Genomic DNA, 23,135 nt, shown 5'->3' with positions numbered 1-23,135 from the left:
TGCACTATAACGGTGAGAAACGGTGCCCACAAACTGTTAGGGCCTACATAAAGCTGTCCAAACAGCAGAGTCCCAACATCAGTCCCAACACCTTACCACTACTACACCTGGCTATTAGGGAGCCTTGTCTGGCAGCGAAACAGTTCATTCAGCCTCATTTACTGCCTTTAAAAAAACGTAGTTAATATGGCTGACTTGCTTAAACAAATGTGGTTTCTACTGACAATTGAGATGTACAAACTATGGCATAAGGGGAAGACAAGTGGATAAGAGGCAATCCGTAATTTCGATTAAGACACTAATGAGCGAGATTGGATGGACATAGTCAATATAACCATTTGTTCAATACTTTTGAAATGTACAGCGACAGAATTCAGAACATGGGCCGTTCTTACAGTGTTCTACCTTTACAGTCATGGCCAAAAGTTTTGAGAATGACACAAATATTAATTTTCACAAAGTCTGCTGCCTCAGTGTCTTTAGATATTTTTGTCAGATGTTACTATGGAATACTGAAGTATAATTACAAGCACTTCATAACTGTCAAAGGCTTTTATTGACAATTACATGAACTTGATGCAATATTTGCAGTGTTGACCCTTCTTTTTCAAGACCTCTGCAATCCACCCTGGCATGCTGTCAATTAACTTCTGGGCCACATCCTGACTGATGGCAGCCCATTATTGCATAATCAATGCTTGGAGTTTGTCAGAATTTGTGGGGTTTTGTTTGTCCACCCGCCTCTTGAGGATTGACCACAAATTCTCAATGGGATTAAGGTCTGGGGAGTTTCCTGGCCATGGACCAAAAATATTGATGTTTTGTTCACCGAACCACTTACTTATCACTTTTGCCTTATGGCAAGGTGCTCCAACATGCTGGAAAAGGCATTGTTCGTCACCATCCTGGATGGTTGGGAGAAGTTGCTCTCGGAGGATGTGTTGGTACCATTCTTTATTCATGGCTGTGTTCTTAGACAAAATTGTGAGTGAGCCCACTGCCTTGGCTGAGAAGCAACCCCACACATGAATGGTCTCAGGATGCTTTACTGTTGGCATGACACAGGACTGATGGTAGCGCTCACCTTGTCTTCTTCGGACAAGCTTTTTTCCGGATGCCCCAAACAATCGGAAAGGTGATTCAACAGAGAAAATGACTTTACCCCAGTCCTCAGCAGTCCAATCCCTGTACCTTTTGCAGAATATCAGTCTGTCCTTGATGTTTTTCCTGGGAAGAAGTGGTTCTTTGCTGCCCTTCTTGACACCAGGCCATCCTCCAAAAGTCTTCGCCCCACTGTGCGTGCAGATGCACTCACACCTGCCTGCTGCCATTCCTGAGCAAGCTCTGTACTGGTAGTGCCCCGATCCGGCAGCTGAATCAACTTTAGGAGACGGTCCTGGCACTTGCTGGACTTTCTTGGGAGACCTGAAGCCTTCTTCACAACAATCGAACCGCTCTCCCTTAAGTTTTTGATGATCTGATAAATAGTTGATTTAGGTGCAATCTTAATGGCAGCAATATCCTTGCCTGTGAAGCCCTTTTTGTGCAAAGCAATGTGACGGCACGTGTTTCCTTGCAGGTAACCATATTTGACAGAGGAAGAACAATGATTCCAAGCACCCCCTCCTTTCAAAGCTTCCAGTCTGTCATTCGAACTCAATCAGCATGACAGAGTAATCTCCAGCCTTGTCCTCGTCAACACACACCTGTGTTAATGAGAGAATCACTGACATGATGTCAGCTGGTCCTTTTGTGGCAGGGCTGAAATGCAGTGGAAATTATTTTTGGGGATTCAGTTCATTTGCATGGCAAATAGGGACTTTGCAATTAATTGCAATTCATCTGATCACTCTTAATAACATTCTGGAGTATATGCAAATTGCCAACATACAAACTGAGGCAGCAGACTTTGTGAAAATTTATATTTGTGGTCATTCTCAAACTTTTGGCCACGACTGTACACCAAGTCAGAAACTTAGGATAAATGAAGGGGGCATTTAAGCAGACAATGAAAACTCTTACAATATTTGATGATTACATTTCTCTAAAACAGGCTATAGGCTACATGTGCACCACCAAGTCAGAACAGTAGGCAAAATGAAGAGGGGGGTAAAGGACCAAATTATTAGGGAGAGGCACATAGCCTACTAACAGCTTACTACACAACATACACTTCATATTACTTTCTTAGCTGCAGTATACATATCTCCCTGGCATATTACATAATTTATACATTAGCATACAATACATTTTTGGACTCACCTTGCTGTGCTGTGCTCACTTGAACAGGAAGGTGGCGCAGCGGTCCTTCGTGGGCCATTTTTGTCATCCAAGTCTGGCATTCTCTGGATTTATGGTGCTTTCAAGACAACTAGGAACTCTGAAAAAAACAAGGTTGAATCATGAAAACGTCAGTGTTCTTCAGGTCGTAGGTCTAGAAAGAGGCCCCAGTTCCTTACAATTCCAAGTTGGATGACCGTTCAAAATGTATTTTCCCAGTCGTAGTTATTTTCTTTCCCCGAGTTCCCAGTTTTCTTTGGAGTAAACAGTTCTTTTGAGTGAGGCAGAAATCATGCTGGATTGACAAGGCCAATGTTGACTGTTTATAATTTTAAGCTTGGAAAAGAGACCCTTAAACCCAGACTTGGGATTACACGCCCACGCCACTGAATTGCGGGCTGGTGATTGCTTTGCAATGCTTGCAGTTAGTCACCAATTCCTTCCAAACCACTCATTCTTGAATTTGCGATTTCCAACTTGTTGTATAATGTTTGTCCAATGGCCGATGAGCACCAATACGTTTTGTCTATAATTTCTATTCATTATTTCTCTTCATATGACAAGGATTAAAACGCATTTGCCCGTAGATTGTCGACTTGACTCATGATGATGACTGCTAGCTTGCTAGCTAAGATTTTGAAAGTATGATGTTGATCAGTCCAATCAAAGCTACTGTAGATAATGTGATTTAACGTAATTTTATCTCTGGCTAATAACCTTGAGGCTTCTTGGATAGGCACTTCTAATGTAACTGTATGGCAGCACCCAAGGGGCTTGAATTTCCGAGCTCTACCCTTAGATTAGGCAGTGAGGTAGTGTCCCCATGAGTGACAGAACAATGAGCCAATCCCGGCGCAACTAGAGAACATTACTCAATCGCGGTGCAACTGGAGAACATTACCAACCCCTATGCTCCGTATTATCCATTGTCTTCCCCACCACTACAGAAAGCACTGAGCAAGGCTGAAACATCTGTATTTTGGAGCTGCCTTACTCAAGAAAACAAAAAAGAGACCATGTTAGTATGCGTCTTTATTAACTCAATTATTATTATTATATATATATTTTTTAATATGTTTGCAAACTGATATGTGACACGTATTAATGCCAAAATAACATGCAAACAGGCAACCCCCCCTCCAATTAAAAAAATAAATAATAATAATTGGGGGGGCGGGGTAAAAATGTCGGGCTCAAAACAGGTGGAGCAGTGCATGATTGGTCGCCACTGCTTATACCATAAGTTGAACATAAATTAAACCTGTTTCCAATTGACAGAAATTCTATTTACAAAGATAATGAAAAAAATGTATGTTTAAAGATGTTTCAAGAAGATCTCAATATCCCAGAGCCATGTATAGTCAGTCGTATATTCTCCTCTGCCTGCTACACCAGTTTCTCTCAGTTGCTGACTGTACGTTTTCTGAATATTGAATGCTTTTCGATTCTTGATCTATAGCCTATTTGAACAATAGCCTGTGTCTACCTCTATTAGATTGTATTGCTTGCTTTTATTATTTAGCATCAATAAAGCATTTTAACAGATAGAACTATGCATTTTAATAAGATGCTTATTTGGGAGCTTGCAAAAGGGGAAAAATAGGGCATTCTGACAGACATCATGTTAAGGGAACTTTTTCCACACAAACTAAGCGCACAAAAAAAGTCCTACTATTTCCAAGCAAGATGTGATGTCGCTTTAACGCAGGTAGGTGGCAATCATAAACAACTTCAGACTCGTGATGCCGGTGATGGAAGTTTGACCGTCGCAGACTATCCAGCAGCCAGAGCACGCCAATCGGTAATTCAAACCTTGCTGCTTCGAATCAAATCTTTAAATAGTAACTTCCAGTGTCGATTTTAGCATGTAAATCTTGGTGGGGCAAAGCCACTACACAACACTAAACAATACATTAATTACACTATAATGGTGACAAACGACGCCCACAAACTGTTAGGGCCTACATAAAGCTGTCTCAACAGCAGAGTCCCAAAACCTTACCACCGTTACACCTGGCTATCAGGTGTAGCAGCAAAACAGTTAATTCAGCCTCATTTACTGCCTTTAAAAAAACGTAGCTGATATGGCCGACATGCTTAAACAAATGTGGTTTCTACTGACAATTGAGAAACTACGGCATAAGGGGATGACGAGCGAATAAGAGGCAATCCTTAACTTCAATGAAGACATCAATGAGCGAGCTAAGACGGACGTAGTCAATATAACTATTTGTTCAGTACTTTTGAAATGTACAGCCACACAATTCAGAACATGGGCCATTCTTACAGTATTCTCCCTGTACACCAAGTCAGAACCGTAGGATAAATGAAGGGGGCATATAAGCAGACAATGAAATCTCTTACAATATTCGATTATGACATTTCTCTAAAACAGGCTATAGGCTACATGTGCACCACCAACAGCTAACAGCTTACTACATAACATACACTTAGTATTACTTTTATAGCTACAGTATACATATCTCCCTGGCATTATACATAATTCATGCAGAAGCATACAATACATTTTTGGATTCACCTCGTTGTGCTGTGCTCACTTGAACAGGAAGGTGGCGTGTCACTCCTTCGTGGGTGTCACGTTCTGACCATAGTTCTTGGGTGTTTTACTTGTTTTAGTGTTGGTCAGGACGTGAGCTGGGTGGGCATTCTATGTTGTGTGTCTAGTTTGTCTGTTTCTATGTTTGGCCTAATATGGTTCTCAATCAGAGGCAGGTGTTTTGTGTTGTCTCTGATTGGGAACCATATTTAGGTGTCTTGTTTTGTTTTGGGGTTTGGGGGTGGTTGTTTCCTGTCTTTGTGTTCGTTTCACCAGAGAGGACTGTTTCGGTTTGCCACGTTTGTTATTTTTGTATTTTGTAAGTGTTCACGTTATTCGTCTTGATTAAATAATGTTGAGCACAAACTACGCTGCGTCTTGGTCCGATCCCTGCTACACCTCCTCTTTAGACGAAGAGGAGGAAGGTTGCCGTTACAGTGGGCAAATTTCGTCAGCAAACTTTGTCATCAAATTCTGCCATTCTCTGGATTTATGGTGCTTTCAAGACAACTGGGAACTCTGAAAAATCAAGGTTGAATCATGATGATGTCATTGATCTTCAGATCGGAGTTCTAGAAAGAGGCCAGAGTTCCCGACTTGTAATTCCAAGTTGGATAACCGTTCAAACAGTTGTTTTGAACGAACTATAGTCAGATTTCCCTGTTTCGAGTTTCCAGTTGTTTTGAGCTAGCAGAAGTCATGCTGGATTGACGTTATGGCCAATTTTGAATGTTTATCCTTTTAAGAGTGGAAAAGAGACCCTTAAACCCAGACTTGGGACCACACGCCCACGCCACTGAATATCTGGCTAGTGATTGCTTTGCAATACTTGCAGTTAGCCACTGATTCCTTCCAAACTGCTCATTGTTGAATTGGCAGTTTCCAACTTGTTGTATAATGTTTATGTCCAATGGCCGATGAGCACCGATACGTTTTATCTATCACTTCTCTTCATTATTTCTCTTCATTATTTCTCTTCATATGACAAGGATTGAAAAGGATTTGCCAATGTAACAGTATAACTTTAGACCGTCCCCTCGCGCGAACCAGGGACCCTCTGCACACATCAACAACAGTCACCCACGAAGCGTCGTTACCCATCGCTCCACAAAGGCCGCGGCCCTTGCAGAGCAAGGGGAACCACTACTTCTAGGTATCAGAGCATGTGACGTAACCGACTGAAAGGCTGCTAGCGCGCACCACCGCTAACTAGCTAGCCATTTCACATCCGTTACACCAGCAGATTGCCGACTTGATTCATGATGATGACTGCTAGCTTGCTAGCTATGATAATGAAATGATGATGTTGACATGATCAGTCCAATCAAAGCTACTGTAGCTATAACGTGAGTTGATGTCCTTTTATCTGTGGCCAATGACCTTGAGCCTTCTTGGACAGGCACTTCCAATGTAACTCTATGCTTAGATTTGGCGGTGACGTAGTGTCCCCATGAGTGACAGAACACTGAGGCAATCATGGCGCAACTAGAGAACATTACTAACCCCTACGCTCTGTGTTTTCTGCTGGCTGCCCCACCACCACCACAGAAAGCACTGAGCTAGGCTGAAACACCTGCATTTTGGAGCTGCCTTACTCAAGAAAGCAAAAAAGAGACCAAGTCGTATCCGGCTTTATTAACTTTTTACATTGATTGCAAACTGATATGTGACACGTATTAATGCCAAAATAACATGCAAAAGGCCCTGAATGACGGATCGCTACTAGTAACTTTGAATACTTTCTCGTGTAAGACAGCAGTGCATGTTGCATTGTAGGCTACTCAATCAAAGGTTCTCAATGCGCCCTCACCATAAACTATTTACAATTGCGACAAACCAGAAGCACTCACGTTATGTTGTTGTTTTGAGAACGAACAATGTAAACAAAATTACCTGCATTGTTACCCACAGTTATCATTTGTCTGCATTTGCCATCAAATCACTATCTTGCTTTTCTCTCGCAGACAACTTGCAAAGAATAAATAGTCCTACAATGTTAATTGCCCATAGGCTCTACTGAAATGTAGGCCTGAAGCCTATGCCTACGAGGTTTGTGGTAATGTCGCATATGGGGTACAATTTGGGGGACAGTCTGAAATATGTTTGTGGGAAAGTTTTATGGGGTTATCAATTCATTTGAAGTGGAATATCCTAGACATTTTAATTTGGGTTGCCTAGTTTCCGGTTTGTCGTTTTCACATGCCACATGCCAGTAGAATAATGCCATACAAAGATTCTGCTGACTGCAACCTAATGAGTGTTAAAGCTAATGATTAAAGGCAGTGGCCTATAGTGGCCTATAAGAGCAGAGACAATGGCTGGGAAAGGTAATAACCGGCCACTTAAATCACCCCAAATGGGACAGGCTCGTTGGGCACTGTGGGGAGACCCTTTCTCCAGCCCTGTAAACTCATCTCCTCTGCTCAAAAATGTCAGGGTATCAAGCAGAGCAGCCCCATTCCAGTGGTGTCGGCGGGGTTACAGCACCGGTGTGTCCCGAGTGTGAACCACTCTCGTTTTTTCCACGGCCAAAGAGTCATAAATGTCTTGTTCCTATTGTGTGGGAACTCATCATGAACATTGTCTCGGTGGCTCTGCCCACCAGTAGCCAATCAGGGGAACATGGTATCCTATCGAGCTGCAGTCTAGCATTCCTGGCATTTCCAGTCGGCTGTCTGGCATAAGGTCGGCAGAGACATGGTCAAGCCGTGGAACGTCGTTTTGGTCCTTTAACCAGGTATGGAGACTGTGGTTGTGTCTCCTGGTTGGAATGTCGTTGTCTCCCAAACATGTTGCCCCAGAGTGATGGTCAGAACAGGACCCAAACAAAATAATATGGATCTGCATATAGAGACTGTCAGAGTTGCTACATAATTCTGACATAAGTATATATTAATATATTTCACTTCTCTATCTGAGGAAATGTATGATTTGTTTCTTGATTGCGCCACTTTTCTGGCTTAATCATGATCCAGTAATAATCTTTTGGCTGCTGTTTTGTAATTTGAGTGTGTGCAGAACATATAGGCCTATATAAGCCTATTGCCATCTTTCTCAATCACATAAAATTTGCTTGACTGACACCAAATTCACTTTCCAACACGTCTCTGAATGCGTCAGCACTCTCCTTTCTTCTTATGGTGCTAGCTGCATGCAATGGTAGAGCGGTGTGGTAAAACCCTGTCTTGCCTTAAAAATCTGCCTTCAAATCCCCCCCCCCCCCACCCTTCACCATGTAATATCTTTAATCTCTGGGGTTCCTTCCTGCCTCTGCTGCTAGAGCTCCACATAAATGAGACGAGAGTGTGCAAGATCTCAGCCTTTCCGGGATCAGTGTTGTGTTACAGTGAATGACTTCAGTCCTGCAGGGACGAGAACTGTGCTGACGTGTGGTCTAGCAGTCTCCTAGCCAAGGCATCTCGTCCTAATCACCGCTCCAGCAGGAGTCCCTGCTTCATTATGAGCCTGGCACTACTTTCCCAGGAAGGTAACCAGGGGCATCCTCCACAATATGCTGTTGGGGGGAAATGCGACCTTCAACAATGGTGTCATTTTTCCTGGTTTTAATCAAAAGCGTGCCCATGCTGAGAGAGATGGTATCCTGGTTACAGTTAGCTAACTCTGTTTTACATAGTTCAGTGGCTGTTTGGTTTGAATACATAGTCAAAATGTATTAACAAGCAGATCACTGTAGCCTGTACTGATTCATCACTATTTAGGAATGCATCTGTTGTAATTCTGAACTCTCTAACTGCTTTTGGTTGAAATGAGTCAGTTGGCTGGGTGGGACTTTGACATGGGACATTAGCTCAGAATTATATTCTGGGAAAGAGGTCACAGCCATTGGCTCTGTGAGTGGAGAGAGATGTCGTGTGTGTTAGCTTGCGCTTTGTGGCTAGTCGCTGGGTTCCTTCACCGGCTACTTTGGGTGCGTGTGTAAGAGGCAAAATAGCAGAGACAGAAGGGCTCAATGAGTGGAGAGATGAAAGGGATATTGCCTATGTGTGTTAGCCTGCACTTTGTGGCTAGTCACTAAGAGTCTGTGTGTCTGTCTGTCTGTCTGTATTTGTATGTAAGCAAGAGAGAGAGACACACAAACTAGCAGAGAGAGCAGAGCCTTCGTCTGGTGACCTTTAGCTGGGTAATTTAGTCTTTGTCAGGACTTTCATTTCGTGTAATTAGAAGTGGATCTGCTAGGAACTAGGGGTCCTGCTATGCTGTCCAACACAGTGCTGTGTAACAAACTACTGTACCAGCTGATTATTGCAGACAAACACACCTCCAAAATATCTCTTCTCCACTCATACCAGATAGACTCTCTGAGATATTCCCACTCATGTTCATCAATCAATGGCTGTATATCTGAAAATATACTAATAATCAATATCCTCTTTAATTTGTGCATTAATTGTTAAATCCAGCTAGTAACTTCCATGTACAGATGTGTCATATACTTAAAAAGTACCCATTTGCTGACAAATGATTAGGGGAAAGTTGGGGGAGGAACATTGACTGTTACTTGCAGTCATAAAATAAGTCAGCAAGACAAAAAGGCCAAAACACAGTGGAACCAACCCCCGAGGACTGCCTGTTTTACACTCCTGTTGTAAAGTCTCGTTATTGAGAGATTATTAGCTCTAATCTAGTAAAGAGGGAGCGTGACGTCCCAATCCCCCTCCAGGCCTTGGGGAGTCTTCAAACAGTAGGGGGATTGATGCAGAGCTGACCATATGCTACTGCTCCCCTCGTGCTCTCTGTCAGAGGCCAGAGCTGTGGCTAATGCGAATGCTAAGGTGACGGCCATTTGAATATTACCTAAGGCCAGTGGCTATTTTAGCATACACATCTTGGTGAGGCAAACTCAACCAGTTCTTTTTAGATGCATGCCAGCAAAGCCACTACACAACGAAACACTAAACAGTACATTAGTTGCACTATAATGGTGCCAAACGGTGCCCACAAACTGTTAGGGCCTACATAAAGCTGTCCCGACAGAGGAGCTTTCTTTGCAGCACCCGTGAAGTGAATCCTTACCATCGCTACACCTGGCTATCAGCGGAGCCTCATCTGGCAGCGAAAAAGTTCATTCAGTCTCATTTACTGCCTTTTTAAAAACCAGAGCCGATATGGCTGACTTGCTTAAATAAATATGGTTTCTACTGACTCCTTGTGGATTTGTGTAACTCGATAAAAAAAACGCATTCTCCTTCAATAATAACAAACACCAAGATGAGTTTTGACTTTTGAACCATACACAAACATTATTCCATTTCTGTTCAGTAGATTCATTATGTTTGTTCTGATATCAGCCCGCTAAGTTCTAAGTATAAGCAAGTGCAAGCAAACGAGATGCGACGAGGTAGGACTTTTTGTTCAGCACTTTTAAAATGGATACCGACAGAAATTAAGTTAGGTGTTAGTTCAGATAAATTCAGCAATATGTTGAGGCGTAAACTTTACTCTTCTTGAGAGAGAGAGAGAGAGAGAGAGAGACCATTTGGAGTATTTTATTTGGCCTACTTGGTCTAAAAAGGAAGGAAAATACAATCACGAGGATCCACTTTTTTAGACAATAGGCCTATACAGACTCACAGACAACGCATTGCGCAAACAAAACAACCCTCGTAATATCAACTGGAATTACAAATTACAAAGTCTATTACTGAACTTTCACTGGCAAACGTGGATACAAACCCAACAACATTATAGTATCCCCTCCTCATGGAGAAAAGCACATGAGCTAATTATATAACACAAAGTACGCAAAACAAAGAAATGGATCATTCCAACATTGTCTAAAATTAGGAATAAGCTACTAATGAGAGAGACCTATATAAGCAATAAAACAATTGAGATGTACAAACTATGGCCTAAGGGAACGATGAGTGGATAAGAGGCAAGCTGTAATTTCGATTAAGACATTAATGAGCGAGCTCGGACGGACAATATACCTATTTGTTCAGTGCTTTTGAAATGGACAGCGACAGAATTCAGAACAAGGGCAGTTCTTACAGTAGTCTCCCTGTACACCAAGTCAGAACCGTAGGATTAATAAAGGAGGCATATAAGCAGACAATGAAAGCTTTTATAATATTCAATGATGACATTTCTCTAAAACAGGCTATAGGCTACATGGGTACCACCATGTCAGAACAGTTTAGGCTAAGTTCTGTGGGGGAGAGGGACCAAATTCTTAGGGTGAGACACATGGGCTACGAACAGCTTACCCCACAACATACACTTAGTATTACTTTCTTAGTTACAGTATACATACAGTAAATATAGGGAGTACTAGTACCAGATCAATGTGCAGAAGTACGAGGTACTTGAGGTAGATATGAACATCAAGGCAGGGTAAAGTGAACAGGCATCAAGTTAGATAATAATACAAGTAAAATAAAGGGCAGAGTAGTAGCAAATGATGAGTGTAAAAGTGTGTGTGTATGGTTGTGTTGTGTCGGTATGCGTACGTGTGTGTGCATGTATTGTTTGAATGTGTGAGGGATTTGTGTGGGAGTGACAGTGTAGTGTGTGTGACAGTAGAGGCTGTGGAGGGGAGGGCGGCCCCTGCGGTGTGAAAATGGGTTAGCTGTAGCCAGGTTTGCCCCAGGGCTGGTGGTGGTGCATGGCCAGCCGGCTGCGGGGCACTGCTGAGGTGCAGCAGAGGGAGATCATGGGAGCCCTTTGAACAGCAGGTGGAATGTGCTTAGTCAGCCTTTCAGAAGGGTCTTATTGAAGGAGAAAGCCTGGGGAGTCATGCTAATGCTAATAGCCATTGATGTGCTAGCCCTGGACTGGGATGTTTGTGTACACTTTTTTTTTTTTACACTACTGCTTTAACGTCAGTGTTGCCTAGACTTTATCTAGAATTAATGATGTGATGATGTGATGATTATATCCACATGGAACAGCAATATATAGGCCTAGTCAGGAACCAATCCAAACCACTTTTGTTTGGTTGTCATTGAGATCTTCAGTGGTGTCATTATATTATATTGTGCTATTTAATGAAGTTAACCTGCTCTTGAATGCAGTTAACCATTTCGTTGACTAAATTCAACCTTTTCTTTGTTTAAGTCAGTCATGAAAGATTTACCACTCAGCTACAGTAGATTTGTCCTGCCCTGATCATTGTTAGCTAGTGTATTGACATGGTCTAGTGAAACTTCAGAGGCTCTCACCTGAGGCTGTGCCATGGTAGGACATTGAGCCTGGGGGGCACCAGATGCCTGGGGGGCATAGCTGCTGTGTTTAACTGACTCAACCGTAATGTCCTCCCTGCTGTTACTTTAAACTCAAATCTGTCATTAGGTTGCAAACACTGAGCCAGAGGGCACCTGTGGGGTTTAAAGGGTGGTTTAAATTTTAAAGGGAATTATCCTCTTTTCAGGAACCTAGATAGGTGAACTACATTTGAAAATCCGAGTGAAAGAAGTGATGTGCTATCAGTAACCTAATTGTATATGTTTCTGGTTATATCAGTATTAGCCTGTAGTATACTTCAGGAAATATACACGCTTATTGAGATGAGATGAGGAATCGATAGCCCTGTCCAGCAAAGGAACCTACCCCCTAAACACTTGAGGGGATTAGAGAGAACTTAATAGATTTAAGCAATATGGTAATTGGTAATAGCTCCACTTTGCTCTCTGATAGGCTGGGTGGAATTATTGCCATATTGCTTACTCCTGTCCAATCCTCTCAGATCTCCATGAGCTAGAGGCTAGGCGTTGTTTCCAAGGAGTCAGGGATGTGAGGAATCAAGGAAAGATATTTAAGATTCACCCAGGGAGTCAGAGCTCCACTAACACACAGCAAACACATAGTAAACAATGTTTGGAAAATGTTTGGTCGAAGAGGATGGAGTGGAGGGTGGGTGAAAGGGAGTGGAGGGTGGAGTAAAAAGAGAGAGAGAGTAGAGTGGCTTGTTTTTGCTGTAGGCACAATTCAAGTGATTTGGCTGGACTTGGCTGAAGGCTGGAGGGGGCTCTTTATTCCACAGGCTGGGTGCTGCTGGGCTGGGTTGGGCTATGGTGTTAGCCCAGCGGGCCAACCCCAGCCAGACAGTATGTCACACCGCTGCTCATAGACCACAGATCAAGTGCTGGGCCCTCTCCTGGCCCCTGGCCAGCTGGGAGGTGTGTGAACCTTCACTTCTGAGGGAGTGAGGAAGTAAGGGATGGGAGGGTTGGTTTGAGGGCATTTTTGGCGACAGTATGGTCCCAGAATTGACTGCGAACATTAAAATAAGATCTCAGACAGACCAGGGAGACTGCTACTGACTGGGTTGTCTGCTGCAATCTTTTTTTGTTAAAGAATTAAAATATTCACTAAAACACACTGCCTCCTAGACTCTAGCCGATTGTGGATGGAAAGTGCTCTCCCACTCTGATTGGCTGATTTGGTTCAAGGATGTGATAACGAAAAAGGAATCAGTGATGTAAGGAATCAAGGAAAGAGATTTAAGATTTACCCAGGGAGTCAGAGCTCCACTAACACACAGCAAACACAATGTTGGAAAACGTTTGTCAATGAGGACAGAAAGAGTATAGCCGAAAAGCCGAATAAGCATTCCTAAGCTGCCAAAACATGAAAAGGAATTACACAAAACACAACAATTTTCACCAGTATGTCATGCAAATCTGTAACAATGAGATGACTAACAACAACAGTTGAAAACCAAAGCCAAATGCATGTCCTGTATTTCCTCTTAACAGTTTGTGTTTGAGGTGGGTGAAAGGGAGCTCTGGGTGGAGTAAAAAGAGAGAGCGAGTAGGGTGGCTTGTTTTGGGTGTAGGGACAATTAAAGTGATTTGGCTGCAGTTGGCTGAAGGCTGGAGGGGGATCTTTATTCCACAGGATGTGTGCTGTGTTGGGTTGGGCTATGGTGTTAGCCCAGTAGGCCAGCCCCAGTCAGGCAGTATGTCACACCGCTGATCATAGACCACAGATCAAGGGCCCGGGCCCTCTGCCGGCCCCCGGCAAGCCTCCAGGTGGGCCCCGCTAATGAGCCCGAATCGCAACTCCAACGTGGGCCTCCCTGGCCTGGGAGAGGACCCACAGGGGGCCCGACGGCCGGGTACACACAGGGTCAGCCGCAGGCAGGGGGCTGGAGATGGGAGAGGCAGGGATCACAGGGAGAGGAGGATGGCTGTGACGCTGCTTATTGAGGATCACACATTTGAGTCTGAACTTTGGTAGGAGTATGTGCATGTGTGGGAAAGAGGAGCTGGGAGAGGGGGTGTTGCTTCATTACAAGATTAAAAAAGAAGCACATTTTGGGTTTCTGGACTCCTATTCTTTTACAGTGACTATAGCCTACTATTATTTTTTGCCTATTTTTTGAATGACCAAAACCCCCATTCCTTGTTCACTAACATTCTACAGTGAGCCTAATTTATCATCATATACAGTACCAGTCAAAAGTTTGGACACACCTACTCATGCAAAGGTCTTTCTTTATTTTTACTATTTTCTACATTGTAGAATAATAGCGGAGACATCAAAACTATGAAATTACACATATGGAATCATGTAGTAACCAAAAAAGTGTTAAACAAATCAAAATATGTGTAATATTTTAGATTCTTCAAAGTAGTCACCCTTTGCCTTGATGACAGCTTTGCACACTCTTGGCATTCTCTCAAACAGCTTCATGAGGAATGCTATTCCAACAGTCTTGAAGGAGTACCCACATATACTGAGCACTTGTTGGCTGCTTTTCCTTCACTCTGCGGTTCAACTCATCCCAAACCATCTCAATTGGGTTGAGGTCGGGTGATTGTGGAGGCCAGGTCATCTGATTCAGCACTCCATCACTCTCATTCTTGGTCAAATAGCCCTTACACAGCCTGGAAGTGTGTTTTGGGTCATTGCCCTGTTGAAAAATAATTGATAGTCCCACTAAGCCCAAACCAGATGGGATGGTGTATCACAGCAGAATGCTGTGATAGCCATGCTTGTTAAGTGTGCCTTGAATTCTAAATAAATGACAGACAGTGTCACCAGCAAAGCAACCCCACACCATAACACCTCCTCCATGCTTTACGGTGGGAAATACACAAATACACAGAGATCATCCGTTCACCCACACCATCTCACAAAGACACAGTGATTGGAACCAAAACTCGCCAATTTGGACTCCAGACCAAAGGACACATTTTCACTGGTATATTTTCACCGGTCCATTGCTTGTGTTTCTTGGCCCAAGCAAGTCTCTTCTTATTACTGGTGTCCTTTAGTAGTGGTTTCTTTGCAGCAATTCGACCATGAAGGACTGATTCACACAGTCACATGTGTATCGCTGCAGAATGCTGTGGTAGCCATGCTGGTTAACTGTGCCTTGAATTCTAAATAAACCACTGACAGTGTCACCAACAAAGCACCATCACACCTCCTCCTCCATGCTTCACAGTGGGAACCATACATATGGAGATCATCCGTTCACCTACTCTGCGTCTCACAAAGACATGGCGGTTGGAACCAAAAATCTCAAATTTGGACTCATCGGACCAAAGGACAGATTTCCACCGGTCTAATGTCCATTGCTCATGTTTCTTGGCCCAAGCAAGTCTCTTCTTATTATTGGTGTGTTTCTTTCCAGCAATTCAACCATGAAGCCCTGATTCACGCAGTCTCTAATGAACAGTTGATGTTGAGATATGTCTGTTACTTGAACTCTGTGAAGCATTTATTTGGTCTGCAATCTGAGGTGCAGTTAACTCTAATGAACGTATCCTCTGCAGCAGAGGTAACTCTTTTTTGCATCTGCACTTGAAGAAACTTTCAAAGTTCTTGAAATGTTCCGGATTGACTGACCTTCTGTCACGCCCTGACCATAGAGAGCTTTTTATTCTCTATGTTGGTTAGGTCGGGGTGTGACTAGAGTGGGTCATCTAGGTGATTATGTGTCTATGTTGGCCAGGTATGGTTCCCAATCAGAGGCAGCTGTTTGTCATTGTCTCTGATTGGGGACCATATTTAGGCAGCCATTTCCCCTTTGTGCTTTGTGGGATCTTGACTATGTATGTGCCTGTTAGCACTATTTTTAGCTTCATGTTTCGTTTTGAGATTTATTGTTTTGTTTTGCTGTGAGTTTCAACTTGTAATAAAAAGATGTAGAACCCAGATCACGCTGCGCTTTGGTCCACTCATTATTAACGATCGTGACACCTTCATGTCTTAAATTAATGATGGACTGTTATTTCTCTTTGCTTTTTTGAGCTGTTCTTGTCATAATATGGACTTGGTCTTTTGCCAAAATAAGGCTATCTTCTGCATACCACCCTACCTTGTCACAACCCAACTGTTTGGCTCAAACACAATAATAAGGAAAGAAATTCCACAAATTAACTTTTAACAAGGCACACCTGTTAATTTAAATGCATTCCAGGTGACTACCTCATGAAGCTGGTTGAGAGAATGCCAAGAGTGTGCAAAGTTGTCATCAAGGCAAAGGGTGGCTAATTTGAAGAACATTATACATAAAATATATTTTGATTTGTTTAACACTTTTTTGGTTACAAATGACCCATGTGTTATTTCATAGTTTGGATGTCTTCCCTATTATTCTACTATGTAGAAAATAAGAACTTTTAAGAAAAACCCTGTAATGAGTAGGTGTGTCCAAACCTTTTGACTGGTACTTAAGTAAAATGTAACGGGTGACGCTCTCCTCATCCTCGGATGAGGTGAGGAGAGAAGGATCCTCAGACCAAAACGCAGGCTTTGGGAAATAAGCCATCTTTATTTAACAACGATGATGGCAACACGAAACGAAACAAACACTTTCCAACTACAAAACAAGAAAACGACGTTGAACGAAACCTGAACATAAACTTACATAACTAAACATAAACTTACGTACAGGAAACGGACGACATCGAAACGAAACAAACAAACGCTACAGTCCCATGTGGTACGAACATACATACAGACATAGGAGACAATCACCCACAAACAAACAGTGAGAATGCCCTACCTAAATATGACTCTTAATTAGAGGCAAACGCAAACCACCTGCCTCTAATCAAGAGCCATACCAGGCAAACCAAAACCAACATAGAAACAGATAACATAGAATGCCCACCCAACCTCACGTCCTGACCAACTAACACACAAAAACTAACATAAATAGGTCAGGAACGTGACAGTACCCCCCCCACAAGGTGCGAACTCCGGACGCACCAGCACAAAGTCTAGGGGAGGGTCTGGGTGGGCATCTAACCACGGTGGTGGTTCAGGCTCGGGGCGCGGTTCCCACCCCACCATAATCCATCCTAACTTCCTCCCTCCAAGAATGTCCACCCTCTTTTGACCCCCACAAAATTCCCTTAACAACATATCTAATAGGGACAACACCGGGACAGAGAGATAAATCAAGAAAGAGGGATAGATAAGAATATAGAGATAGATGAAGATAGAGAGGGAGATTAGGATAGAGGGGCAACTCCGGACTGAAAGGCAGCTCCGGACAGAGAGACAGCTCTGGACTGATGGGCAGTTCTGGGTATCCAGCCTTTTCAGGCTGAAAGACAGCTCATGGCTGACTGACGAATCTCGATGCTCATGGCTGGCTGACGGCTCTCGACGCTCATGGCAGGCTGACGGCTCTCGACGCTCATGGCAGGCTGACGGCTCTCGACGCTCATGGCAGGCTGACGGCTCTCGACGCTCATGGCAGGCTGACGGCTCTCGACGCTCATGGCAGGCTGACGGCTCTCGACGCTCATGGCAGGCTGACGGCTCTCGACGCTCATGGCAGGCTGACGGCTCTCGACGCTCATGGCAGGCTGACGGCTCTGGTTGCTCATGGCGCTCTGACGGCTCTGGCTGCTCATGGCGCTCTGACGGCTCTGGCTGCTCATGGCGCTCTGACTGCTCATGGCGCTCTGACGGCTCTGGCTGCTCATGTCTGGTTGGCGGCTCTGGCAGATCCTGTCTGGTTGGCGGCTCTGGCAGATCCTGTCTGGTTGGCGGCTCTGGCAGATCCTGTCTGGTTGGCGGCTCTGGCAGATCCTGTCTGGTTGGCGGCTCTGGCAGATCCTGTCTGGTTGGCGGCTCTGGCAGATCCTGTCTGGTTGGCGGCTCTGGCAGATCCTGTCTGGTTGGCGGCTCTGGCAGATCCTGTCTGGTTGGCGGCTCTGGCAGATCCTGTCTGGTTGGCGGCTCTGGCAGATCCTGTCTGGCTGACGGCTCTAGCGGCTCCTGTCTGGCTGATGGCTCTAGCGGCTCCTGTCTGGCTGACGGCTCTGTAGGCTCATGGCAGACGGGCGGCTTTGCAGGCTCATGGCAGACGGGCGGCTTGCAGGCTCCTGGCAGACGGATGGCTCAGACGGCGCTGGGGAGACGGATGGCTCAGATGGCGCTGGGGAGACGGATGGCTCAGATGGCGCTGGGGAGACGGATGGCTCAGATGGCGCTGGGGAGACGGATGGCTCAGATGGCGCTGGGGAGACGGATGGCTCAGATGGCGCTGGGGAGACGGATGGCTCAGATGGCGCTGGGGAGACGGATGGCTCTGGCCGGATATGGCGCACTGTAGACCTGGTGCGTGGTGCCAGAACTGGAGGCACCGTGCTAATGACAAGCACCTTCCTACTAGTGCGGGGAGCAGGGACAGGGCACACTGTATTCTCAAAGCCTACTCTATCCCTGATGCGTGGTACCGGCACTGGTGACGCCGGGCTGAGGACAAGCACATCAGGATTAGTAGGGGGAGAATATACAGTGTGTACAGGGCTCTGGAGACGCACTGGTAGCTTAGTGCGTGGGGCCGGAACTGGAGGCACCGGGCTAGATACACGCACTACAGGGAGAGTGCGTGGAGGAGGAACAGGGCTCAGGATACGCACTGGTAGCCTAGTGCGTAGTGTATACACTGTAGGTACTAGGCTGGGGCGGGGAGGTGGTGCCGGAAATACCGGACCGTGGAGGCGTACTGGCACTCTTGAGCATTGAACCTGCCCAACCTTACCTGGTTGAATGCTCCCGGTTGCCCGACCAGTGCGGGGAGGTGGAATAACCCGCACCGGCCTATGTAGGCGAACCGGGGAAACCATGCATAAGGCAGGTGCCATGTATGCCGGCCCGAGGAGACGCACTGGAGACCAGACGCGTTGAGCCGGCCTCATGACACCTGGCTCAATACCCAATCTAGCCCTCCCAGTGCGGGGAGGTGGAATAACCCGCACTGGGCTATGCACTCGTACAGGAGACACCGTGCGCTCTACTGCGTAACACGGCGCCTGCCCGTACTCCCGCTCTCCACGGTAAGCCTGGGAAGTGGGCGCAGGTCTCCTACCTGCCCTTGGCCCACTATCTCCTAGCCCCCCCCCAAGAAATTTTTGGGAATTACTCACGGGCTTTTTTGGCTTCCGTGCCAGACGCGTTCCCTCATAGCTCGGGTTCCTCTCCCCGGTAGCCTCTGCTCTCCTCCGTGCCTCCAGCTCAGCTTTGGGACAGCGATTTTCTCCTGCCTTAGCCCAGGGACCTTCTCCATTCATTATTTGCTCCCATGTCCAGAAATCCTTTCTCTCCTGTCCTTTACTCCGTTTAGTTTCCCTTTGCCGCTTGGTCTTAGCGTGTTGGTGGGTGATTCTGTATCGCGTGACGCTCTCCTCATCCTCGGATGAGGTGAGGAGAGAAGGATCCTCAGACCAAAACGCAGGCTTTGGGAAATAAGCCATCTTTATTTAACAACGATGATGGCAACACGAAACGAAACAAACACTTTCCAACTACAAAACAAGAAAACGACGTTGAACGAAACCTGAACATAAACTTACATAACTAAACATAAACTTACGTACAGGAAACGGACGACATCGAAACGAAACAAACAAACGCTACAGTCCCATGTGGTACGAACATACATACAGACATAGGAGACAATCACCCACAAACAAACAGTGAGAATGCCCTACCTAAATATGACTCTTAATTAGAGGCAAACGCAAACCACCTGCCTCTAATCAAGAGCCATACCAGGCAAACCAAAACCAACATAGAAACAGATAACATAGAATGCCCACCCAACCTCACGTCCTGACCAACTAACACACAAAAACTAACATAAATAGGTCAGGAACGTGACATAAAATTAGCATATTTGTAATTATGAAAAAGGCATAAACAAACCCCATGGGAGATTTTCTGAACATTTCTATACCTTTTAAAATTGTATGTTTACTGGTTCAAGCTACTAAATCTTCTGTAAATCTGAATTCAGAGGGATAAAAAAAAAAATTGACTAACGATTTACACACATTTGTGTTGCTCACAATTGCTGAATGAGGCCCATTATTTCCAGTGTAAATATCTCCGTCCATATACACAGGGCTGTGACATGCGTATACGGGAAGAGATGACTAATGAGAGCATTTGTCGGACTCTGCCAGCCTCTGCTTTTGTGTCTTAGGCTTTTGATCCGATTGATACATAGTGTTGGTAGGAACACAAATCGTCTCCTCTCCAGTGTTTGGCCCAAAATAAAATTAAAGGTACAGTACAGACTGGGAAGTGTGTGAACCTACACTTCGGAGGGATTGAGTGAAGAAGTAAGGGAGGGGGTGGTTTATTTGAGGGCGTCTTTGGTGACCATATGGTCGCAGAATTGACTGCAAACACTAAAATACATGAAGAGCTCAGACAGACCATGGTGACTTCTACTGACTGCCCCTGATTGGGTTGTCAACTAACAAAAATATAAACGCAACATGTAAAGTGTTGGTCCCATGTTTCATGAGCTGAAATAAAAGGTCCCAGAAATGTTCCATACGCACAAAAAGCTTATTTCCCTCATTGTGCACAAATCTGTTTACATTGCTTTAAGTGAACATTTCTCCTTTGCTAAGATAATCCATCCACCTGACAGGTGTGGCATATCAAGAAGCTGATTAAACAGCATGATTATTACACAGGTGCACCTTGTGCTGGGGACAATGAATGGCCAGTTTTGTCTCACAACACAATGCCACAGCTGTCTCAAATTTTGAGGGAGTGTACAATTGGCAGACTGAAGCAATGTCCACCAGAGCTGTTGCCAGATAATTTAACGTTCATTTCTCTACCATAAGCTGACTCCAATGTCATTTTAGAGAATTTGTTAGTACGTCGTGTGGGCGAGTGCCCCATGGTGGCTGTGGGGTTATGGTACGGGATGTCATAAGCTATGGACAACGAACACAATTGCATTTTATCAATGGCAATTTGAATGCAGAGATACTGTGTGTGACGAGATCCTGAGGCCCATTGTCATGTCATTCATCCACCACCATCACCTCATGTTTCAGAATGATAATGCACGACCCTATGTCGCAAGGATTTGTACACAATTCCTGGAAGCTGAAAATGTCCCAGTTCTTCCATGGATTCTGGATCAACGTGTACGACAGCATGTTCCTGTTCCCGCCAATATCCAGAAACTTCAGCCATTGAAGAGGAGTGGGACAACAATTCCACAGGCCACACTCAACATCCTGATCAACTCTATGCAAAGGAAATGTGTTGCATTGCATGAGGCAAATGGTGGTCACACCAGATACTCAATGGTTTTCTGATCCATGCCTGTACCATTTTATAAGGTTTCTCTGAACCAAAAGAAGCATATCTGTAATCCCAGTCATGTGAAATCCATAGATTAGGGCCTAATGAATGTATTTCAATTGACTGATTCCCTTATATGAGCTGTAACATCTTTGAAATTGTTGCAGTCTGCATTTATATTTTTGTTATTTTTTATATATATATATATTTATTTTTATCAAAATATGCAGTAAAACCTGAACTTGTACTGTTAGTTAATATGGCCTTGGTTTTACCTCAGTGGGAGAGCATAAAGGCCAATATTTTACCTCAGTGGGATAGCATAGAGGCCAAGACCGAAGGGAGGGATTCAGGGATTGTTATTTCTGTAGTCTCTTGGTAAACTTTACATTTCCAGTTAACCTCATTGTCAACAGTGATTCCTTTAGTGAGCCATCTCTCATGGCTGCCATTTTTATGAATGCACTCAACAATACAGTAATGTCTGCCAGCAAATCTGCATCCTGTCCTCTGTCCTTCTAGTTCTGGCCTGTCAGATTGTCTGATTGTCCCTGAGAATATTGGCCATAGATGTGGTTGGTTGGTTTTCCTTTCCCTTTATGTGAGTAAATAGAACTGATTCTGCTGAGGGCACCATTCGCATGTGTTGGGGTCTCCTGTGGTGTTGGTCAGTCAGGGTGGAATAGCCATGCTTCATAGAAACACTTGGCCGCCATAAAGGACTCTTTGTCAACCCAAGAGCAGGGTCATCTCTCTCCTCCACTGGCCGATAAACGCTCGCATTCTCCACCTTTTCTTATGATTTTGTTTAGCTAGAGGCGGGCGCCAATCAGAAGTGCAAAGACTTTAAATTATTCACAGGGACATGCATAAAGGATTAATTTGCATTGATTTAGCCTCTTGACAAAAGGAGTCATTCCCCCCCCCCCAAAAAAAAACTAGAGGGCAAAGCATTTCTCCAAACAACCAAATGGAACAAAACGATCAATGGACAACTTCAATATGGTCCTTTGCGTATTATTAATTTTAGAGAATTTTCCACTTGGTCTGTAGCCATAGCTTGTCTGTGACTTTTCTATGGAATGTGCACGTTTAATCACAAGACGAGGAACATCAGTCTAAATTTGAATAATTTGGCTTGTGAAGTTCTCTAGTTTTTTTTTTAATAAATTAAACGCATTGGAATGGTTTTCAGCCTGGTAATGCAGTGAGAAATGCAATTTTTCTGCTATGTGTTCATTTGTCTGGCTTAACCAACACCATTAGCCATAGCCTGTGAAAAGTCCTGTTCTGTCTTTTGCATCTGTTTGGTTTGGCCAAATGGATTCGACACGAGGTCAATTCAAGCCAAATTAGGAAAAATTTGCATTTTCTGCCTTGTTTTTTTTCCGATATTTCATTCAAAACCATTTCATTACAAGTTTGAAATGAATTACCCTTTTCACTACAGGAATGGAGAAAGCATGTTAAAATAAAGAAATGAGACCTGCTTAAATACAATTGGTGTAATCTGCATTTCTGGCAATTACGTCAGAGGCCATCTCTTCACTAAAGGAGTTTTAAATTTAAAAAGATCCAAAACAAATGTAAAGGAAGAAGGCTATGCATAGCACACCCTTGGATTAATGGCAGATTGGCAAAATGTTCACAACAAAAAGTTGTACTGCAATAAATATTTGGATAGTAAATCCCAAAATGTATAAATGGTGTCAATGGAGGTACAGTTCTCTAGTTCCATTCCTATATCTTTCAG

Source organism: Salvelinus fontinalis, chromosome 2 (genome assembly GCF_029448725.1).
Source record: "Salvelinus fontinalis isolate EN_2023a chromosome 2, ASM2944872v1, whole genome shotgun sequence".
NCBI classification, from domain to species: domain Eukaryota; kingdom Metazoa; phylum Chordata; class Actinopteri; order Salmoniformes; family Salmonidae; genus Salvelinus; species Salvelinus fontinalis.
The sequence above is the reverse complement of the archived record's forward strand: the minus strand, read 5'-3'. Positions refer to the sequence as shown.